Source organism: Pediculus humanus, genomic scaffold, assembly GCF_000006295.1.
Source record: "Pediculus humanus corporis 1103172107395 genomic scaffold, whole genome shotgun sequence".
Classification (NCBI taxonomy): domain Eukaryota; kingdom Metazoa; phylum Arthropoda; class Insecta; order Psocodea; family Pediculidae; genus Pediculus; species Pediculus humanus.
Genome location: NW_002987021.1, coordinates 58,733 through 67,747, shown reverse-complemented (window position 1 = coordinate 67,747; position 9,015 = coordinate 58,733). Strand labels below are relative to the sequence as shown.

At 29.6% G+C, this 9,015-nt stretch overlaps 1 non-coding gene across 1 annotated transcript; it reads right to left on the bottom strand.

Annotated features, from left to right (window-relative positions):
- Nucleotides 1–2,416: 2,416 nt before the first annotated feature.
- On the bottom strand, nucleotides 2,417–2,493 carry Phum_PHUM045190. Its single transcript, XR_009833506.1, has one exon. It is a non-coding gene; the product is annotated as a microRNA, putative (microRNA).
- Between the last annotated feature and the right edge of the window lie 6,522 nt (nucleotides 2,494–9,015).

Genomic DNA, 9,015 nt, shown 5'->3' with positions numbered 1-9,015 from the left:
ATCGCGCCTAAAAACGCATTATGCAACCGTCAACATGTTTTCTTAATTTTTTAATCTGAGACTTAAGTGACGTATTTTATCGGTTTGACAAGGTCATAAGGTTGACGATCGGAGGCCATTAGAAGATTAAAAAGGGAGAAGCAGAAGAAAGAACATGTTTTATCTTTAATGTTGTGCTTTGGGAGGGGTCTCCCCCTCCAAAAAAGACACAAAAAAATTTTTTTTTTTTAAATTGTGCGTACGAGTTCGTGCGTTCGTGCGTGCGTGCGTGCGTATCGTATACATACATTTTAAATATATTTATGGGGTAGAAAAGAAACGATAATAATAATAATAAGATATGGTAATCGATACGAAGGAGGTCGAGTGGGTGATAAAAAAAAAAAAATTCATTCTAATTTATGTAAAAATAAAATAAAAAAAAATTCAAACCTTTTCTTCTGTTTTCCCCCCTCCCCCCTCCCCGAAAATTGCATTTAAAAATAAAATTTAATCGTCGCGTTTCGATTCGATACGATAAATCGAAAAAAAAAAAATTTAAGTTTTGTCGTCGTTTGTCGTCATAAACTTGGGTAATATTATAATAGAAAACGATTATTTATTCTACCGCCACGATGAAAATTATACATATAAATGCACACATTTAATTAACATGATATTTAATTCGTTCTTCTTCTTTTTTTTTTTTTTATAAATCCCACGTGATTTAACATTTAATGGGGGAGGAAACAAAAACAAAATGTTGTCATCAGTAATAAGACAAAAAAAATATATATATATATAAAAACAAAATTATAAAGATGATTATTAGCATTTTCCCCATTCCCTTTTCTTCCCCTCTTCCCTCTCCCCACTCCTCTCTGCCCGTCGTTTCACTTTTTTTACTTATTACGACCCTGTTTTATATTTATTAATATGTTTGTGTGCCCGGGAGAACAACAACAACAACAACACTTTGTAATAATAAGTAATTAACATTAAGATTCCTACTGGAATAACAAGTATTTTGTTGACTTGGGTAAAAATCCAGTGCTACCAACCATCGCTTGAGGCTTAAACCTGCCACCAATGCGGCGCCATCACCCCATATATTTACTTTATAAATATTTTTTTTTTTTTTACATAATTATTTACGCTATTATTAAAATTTTCCCTCTACCCCTCCCCCCTCTTCCTCTCTCTCCCACTCTAAACTATCGACGATAACGTTAATAATAATAATAATAATTGTAATAAATAATGATTTTTCATTTAGTTAAAAAAAGAAAAAACTGGTAAAACCGGAAGTGAAACCTGTGAAACTGGCAAAACTTTTTTTTTTCAAACCTATTTAATCGTAACCGGAAACGCGTTGATTAAAAAAAAAATTAATTAATTAATAAGTAATTATTTGAATCATTGATCGGGCCATTGGTCAATTTATTTTTTTTAGTTTAAAAACATTTAAGATTTAACGAGCCCACGTGATCGCTGATGATGATGATTATGATGATGATGATGATGATGATGATACGTACCTTCTTGTAAATTATTGTTAATTCCATCATTCCACGTGTCAAACAAAATCTACGAAACATAATAAACAAAATTATTAAAATTTTTCTCATTACATCTCGTAATGGAAACAAATTATTTAATTATTACAAAATGGCGGCAAAATTATTATTATTATTTTGAAGAAATAATTAAACATTTACATACTACTACGTCTACCGGTTTCGGTACTGATTTTGCATCGCTTTCACTTAAGCATCCTACTGATGCGTGCGTGCGTGTGTGTGTGTGTGTGTGTTTTTCCTGATTCATTTCAAGGTCGAAAAACTTGAATAACTGAATTATATGTGCAACCGAGTAAAAAAAAAAAAAAAAAAAAAAAAAAGTTTTTTTTCCAAGACACACACGATTGTGTCTCATGCCACGTCTGCATTAATAAATTTATTGAAAACAAAAAAAAATGAAAAAAAAAAGACGCAACAAGTTCAATTTTAATTTTTTTTTTTCTTCAAATTTAAATAAAAATTTTTCGACGCCATTTTCTTTTTTTTTCTCTATGACTTCAACGTTTGAGTAACGTCGCGTACGCACACGCACACACACACACACACACACACACACATAAAAATAAAAGAAAATTTACAAAGAAAAAAAAACAACACATAATAATAATAATAATAATAATAATACTTAACCTTATTATTTTATTACCTGTAATAATTTCCCTCCTAAAAATAAATAAATAAAGAGTAATAATTATTAATCTATCCTATACATACGCATTATTTAATCAAACGCTCATTTTTAATTAAAAATAATAATGATAATAATATTAATAATGATTATGATGATGATAATGATAATAACAATAAAAATTATTACTCCGACCCAAGTCCAATCGTTTAATCCCGAAGAATTAAGAGCCTGAGGACATCATTACCTGACAGTATTAGAATTACTTAAAATCAATCTAATGCTGCCCGGTAAGATGTAAACAGTTACTCTTTCAAAACGTCAGCCATTGCAATACTAATAATGATGATGATAATAATAATAATAATAATAATAATAATAATAATGCAAAACAGTGAAGAAGAAGAAGAATCGTTCAATCGTCGTACGTCGCATACAATTTTAAAAGAATCCGCGACGGCGGCGGCGGCAGCAGCAGCAACATCATCATCATCATCATCATCATCGTATCGAAAAAACGGAAACGGAAATGATTATTTGATTCGAAAACAATTTTTTTTTTTTTTCAGATTAAACTTAAACTCTCATCGTACGTTACATTATTATTCATTTCAATTTTATTTTATTTTTTTTTTTTTCAAAATGGCGGTCGTCGTCGTTGTTGTTTTTTTTTATCGAACTTTTTATTATTATTAACGTTTGTTTGTTAGTTTGTTTGTTTGCTTGCTTGCTTACAATTACAAAGATATTAATTAATAAATTAATTAAAAAAATAAATTAAATGATAGTAATTAAAAAGTTCAAAGAGGAGAAAGAGGACGAGGAGGAGGAGGTGGTTGAGGCAAGAGAACAGAATTTTTTCTTTTTAATGACGTCACAATTTGTATTATTATTATTATTATTATTCTTTGTTTTGACAAAGGAGAATTTTTTCTTTCTTTTTTTCGAAACAAAGGAAAAATTGCAAAAAAAAAATCGCAAAAAAAAATTGGCAGACTTACTCGAATGCGACAAAAAAAAATTTTTTTCTTTCCCCCCCCCCTCAACGGGAAATAAAAAATAATAATAATAATAATAATAAAATTGGAAACAACCGAAAGAAACAAACTGATAGACACAGGAAGACAAACAGGCAAACAGACAAGAAGCGAGGAAGGAAGAATAACAAAAAAAAAAAACCCAAAACAAACAAAGGACGAATAATTTCACCCTGAAAATTATTTTTTAAAAAAAACAGAAAAAAAGAAAAATTTGCTGCGTTAATGGCGGCGACATTAAACCGTCAGAATTTTAAAATTCGCAATTCAAATTTATTTTATAGGAAATTTCTTTTTTTTTTTTTTTTTTTTTTTTATTATTATTTCCTTTAAATATAACCTTAGTCATTTTCCGAGTCCATTTTAAATTTTCATCGAATCGTTTAATTTTTTTTTTTTTTTTTTATTTGAAAAGAACGAGGAAAAAATTAAAAAAGAGAAAAAAATTTCATCGACTTTGTTTCATCAAATTTTTTTTTTTTTAATAATATAAATCGAAATCCGTACACTTTTTTGTTTGCCCCCCTCCCCCGCCACCCCCAGAACGAATTCGAAACAAATAAATTTTTTTTTTAATATTTTTATTTATTGAAAACGACGACACACAAGAACAAAGGAAAAAAAATTTTCATTTTCATTTTCATCTGTTTACGACGTTTCCATTTCATTCGACAAAAACAAAAAAAACTTCGTCATACCCAACATTTTTTTTTTTTCATTTTTGCCAACCTTTGAAATCGAATTTATCCAGTATATCGCATTGTATTTTATTTAATTTTTCATTTATGAACATACAGCAGCACGCACACACGCACCCACGCAATCACCCCGACAGCATTTACGATCGACACACAACAACGACGAACAATATCCGGCAACGTTTCACGAAATTTAAAACAAAGACATATTAGAACAATAATAATAATAATAATAATTTTTTTTCAAGCAGAAGACGCGAAGAAATTTTTGTTATTTTTCTTTCCATTTTTTACCTTCCTTTGACGACGACGCGATTCTTCTTGGCTCTCTCTAAAAAAAAAAAAATTTTTCCAACCGCGAATGAGAGCCACGCCTAAAAGGGTGAGAGAAATCGAACCGTCTTTCCTTTGTTGACCGGACTTCAACCCTTAAAGTGCGGGGAGTCACGCCAACCAATTATTAACCTTAACGGCAGAAAGAAAAAAAATAAAAAAAGGAAAAAAGAAAAAAATTGAATGAAAAAAAAAAAAACCGCTTATGTAACGTCGTGAAAAAGGGATTTCGACGTACGAAACAAAAATAATAATAATAATGATAATTTTCCTTTTTTTTTTCCTTTTCCAATTTAAAATTTTTCCTTTTTTCCTTTTCCAAATTTAAACTTTTCCTTTTTTCCTTTGACGTTCTAAATTTTTTTTTGTTTTTTTTTTTGAATTTTTTCCTAACGCGTAATAAATTAATACGTGAGCTTTTTTGGTACTCGTCAAAAAATTCATATCATTCCAATTCATACTTATCTCCTCCCCCCTACCATTCATTCATTCATTCATTCATTCCGCAATTTTTTTTTTTTAATCATCATCAAACAAACAAACAAACAAACAAAAAAAGAATGAAAAAGAAGAAGCAAATTACCTTTTTTTCTTTTCCAACTTTGTTCAGGTATATTTTAATGACACCTTTCCTCGTAAAAAATTTACTCACTCAAACGAATCATTAAAATTTCATCCAATTAAAAAAAAAAACAACAACCACAACAACGAATGATAATAATAATAATAATCAACAATTTTTCCCCCTCCCCGCCCCCTAAAAAACAAATTAAAAACGACACAAATCGATGATGAAATATGCTCACAAATTGACTCGATCAAAAAAATTTTTCTTTGAAACTAAAAAACTTTTCCAGACGATCCTTGCTTTTTATTCTTCTACCCCGCCCCCCCCCCAAAAAAAAAAAAAAAAGAAAAACCCGAAATCGACGGAAAGCAACACACGACGCGACCGAAAACGTTTGCCAACTGATGACCGGTTTCGCCGTACGAAAAACTTTATATATACCCGATCGTTCCTTTCACAAACACCCTCAATTTTTAGGGGTTGATTCCAAGTCCAAAGTCTGTCAAAATATTATTCTAATCTGGTGTCTTCAAACAATATTATTTTTATATCATTATCATGGTGAATAACAAACCCCCAGACTAAATATGGATACGAATCGTGAATCATTTAGTATTGTTTGTACAATTGAATATTTTTTTTTTTTTTTTTTTTTGGGGAAAAACAATCGTCGTGTGAGTAATGCGACAAAGTCAAATAAACGAGTACGCCATTGTTCCCCCCTCCCTGTACAAAAGTAGAGAATTAACAGTGGAATTAATTCAAACAACAGCTAAAACCACGACAGCAACGATAATAACTGCGAAAAGAACACAAAATACTCAACAGATTAACAAAAAAAAAAAAATCAAAAAAATCAGAGAATCATTAAATTGTATCACGATGTCCTTCCAACCTTTCCCCCTTCCCCCCGGGTTTTCAACCATTTAAAATAATAAAAAAAACGCAAATTTAAATTTTCATGACATCTACGACGACGACGACGACGACGACGAGGACCAAATACAATTTAATTAATCATTAAACGGATCGTTTGAAATCATTCGAGTAAAAAAAAAAAAATCAACATTTACGACAAGATGATTACTCAGGTAAAAAAATTTTTTCGCAAGCACGATCTTATCATCATCATCATTAATATTATTATTATTATTATTATTATTAAATGAATTAAATTTAATCATTGAAAAAAAAAGTGTATGTATATCGCATTTAATTAAGATTATTATTATTATTGTTTTTGAAAAATGCAGAAGGAAACTCTTTTAAATCCATTTTTTTAAAAACTTTCCCCCTTCATTTCTTGGACGAACCTTAACTTATTCCCTCTCCTCTTTCCCCCTCCCCAAAAAAAAAAAACCACAAACATTTTACACAGGAAAAAATATATATATATATCGGGCTGTGACGTCATTCATCAAATCGTTTTATTAAATATATATATATATATATATATATATATATATATATTCCTCCTGTTGACAATTTCAGGTTCGGAAAAGATTAAGTTAATCGACCGAAAAAATGTGAGCGCGTTTTACAAAATTTTTTCTCTCTCTCTCTCTCTCCCCCCTCCTTAATCCTATCGTATCCTAATCCGATCGATTTAAGAAAATTTCTTAAAATTCATCATAAAAAAAAAAATTGATACCTGAACGAATTGGAAAACTTATTAAAAATGAAAAGAAACAAAGGATACATTCGAGGAATTTTCCCCCCTGACCGGAAATTATTATTTACACTCCCATACATTTTCACTCGAAAAAAAAGGGAAAAAATAAATAAAAATTAAATTAATAGAATTTAAGGTTTCAGCCTACGATCTATCCCTCTCTCTCTCTCTCTTTCTCTTTCGTCACAAAACAGGTTCAAAACAAGTTGATTCAAGTTCAAACACGTTTAAGCTATATATATGTATATTCTGGAATACTCTAAACACCTGAGAAATAATTTGATGATTCATAAAAATTAAAATAGAAAAAGACCAACGGATAATAATAATAATAACAATATACACTCAAATCGAGGTTAAATTTGTATTAAATATAATAATAATAATACTAATAGTAATAATAATAATAATAATTGATAAATTTCACCCGAAATATTTTAATTGTCAACTCGAAAGTGATGTTTTCACGTTTCGAAGTTGTCGTCTTGGTCAATTTTTTTTTTTTTTTTTTTTTTCGAGCAAAAATGAAGAAATTTGACATTTATTAATACAACGAGACATTAATAGGACTTGTAATAATAATAATAATAATAACACAACAACTAACTGAAAAGAGAGAGAGAGAGAAAATGAAATCTCAAGGTAACTTTTTAAATATGATCATAATAATAATAATAATAAACTTGAAATTTTAAAATTGAAATTTCTTGTAAATGTTTCAAGTTACCTTGATACCTGGAAAAAAAAAAACCTGGCTGGCTCGTACTCAAACGTACATAAAAGCATATAACGAATAAATGTTAATAAAAGTATAAATTTTTGAAAAAATTAATTAAGCAAATAAACGCTGGGAAAATGTATCCCCTCAATCCGTTAATCCAAACACCCAAAAAGGGAAAAATCGAACACGCTGCTGTTGGTGCTCGGTGGTGGACACACGAATTTCGAGATTTCAATGTTTTTCCATAAGTTTTTCGATTGGGAAGGGGAGGGGGAATCAATGGGGACAACGTCATGGAAACGATAAAGAAGCCCATTAAAAAAAAAAAAAAACTTTTCCGTACCTTTCAAACCCCCCTTTTTTTTCTCTCTCTCTATCAAATTACACGCTTATGCACATTTAGGAAGCAAAAAAAAAAAAAAAAAAAAAAAAAAAAAGAGAGAAAAACTTAAATGGTATCCTCCCCCCACCCCCGACATTTTTTTTTTTGAAACACGAAATTAAAACGAGTCACAAACTTTTTTTTTCTTTTTTGGGATTTTGATTTTTGCTGGCGAAAGAGTGAAAGAAGAGAGAGAGCATGTGAAAATTGCTGTTTCATTTTTTTTCTTTTTCTTTTCTCTACCTACAATCATTTTACGATGTCGATAAACCGAGTCTTTATTACTTTCCATAACCAAATTAAGCTGATTCGAAAAAAAAAACAAAACAACGCGTAACGATGATTTTTTGCAAGCAGAAGAAAAAAAAATGAAAAATAAAAACAAATTAAAACACTTATTAAAATTTTAAAAGGTAGGGGGGAGGGGGGGGAAACACAACTACATCAACTTTCATTATTATTTTTTCATTTTACATTTTTGTAAAAAATTTATAATAAATAAAATTTTAAAATCCTGGATGAAAACCGTAAAAATAATTTTTTTTTTCGTAAACCGGAAACACGTTAAAACGTGCAAAAAGGAAAACAAAAATAAAAGTTAAAGCCACGTTTAATTTAAATAAATAAACTTTAAATGAACTAATAATACAGACGACATTATTTCCACTTGTTTCGAGTCCAATCTCTCTCTCTCTCTTTCTTTTCGAAACGACGACGATATAGAAGAAGATCATATAATCTGCTTAAAGAAGAGAATGAAGAAGATAGAAAATACGTGTAGACGATAGATAAAGAAAAGAGAGAGAGAGAGAGGAGAAAGAGATTTAAAAAAAAAAATTTTAAATAAGCCGAGACCAGTTTTTAACTCTCGATCGTTACACATCGACAATTGTGTGCATTTAACCCATCCAAAATTCTTTTTTTTTCTTTTTCCACTTTTAAACCTTTTCTTGCCACGACAATGTATTTAATAATCACGCTAATTATGAATTTTCAACTCTACTTTTTCCCTCCCTCCCCCTCTCTCTCTCTTTTTTTAAACGAGTGAATAATATGAAATACGTGCGACAAAAATTAACGAATTCGTCTGTTTAGTAATAATAATAATAATTTTGACTCTCTTTTTATAACAACCACCTCATCCTTTCCCCCATATCACCCCACCCCCACCCATCCCTTCTTCCACGTTTTTTTAACACACACAAAAAAAATTAATTAAAATTACATAAATAAATAAATAAATATTTTAAAAAACCGGCGTTGGGGGCTTTAAACCCTTTTCAAACCCATAATTTTTTTTTCTCTCTCTCTCTCTCTCTGTTTTTTTTAAACTGTAATTTGTTGTTACAAGAAAAAATATTTTAGAGAATGTATCAATTTTGACGTGAATAGTTTAAAATAAACTACTACCACCACC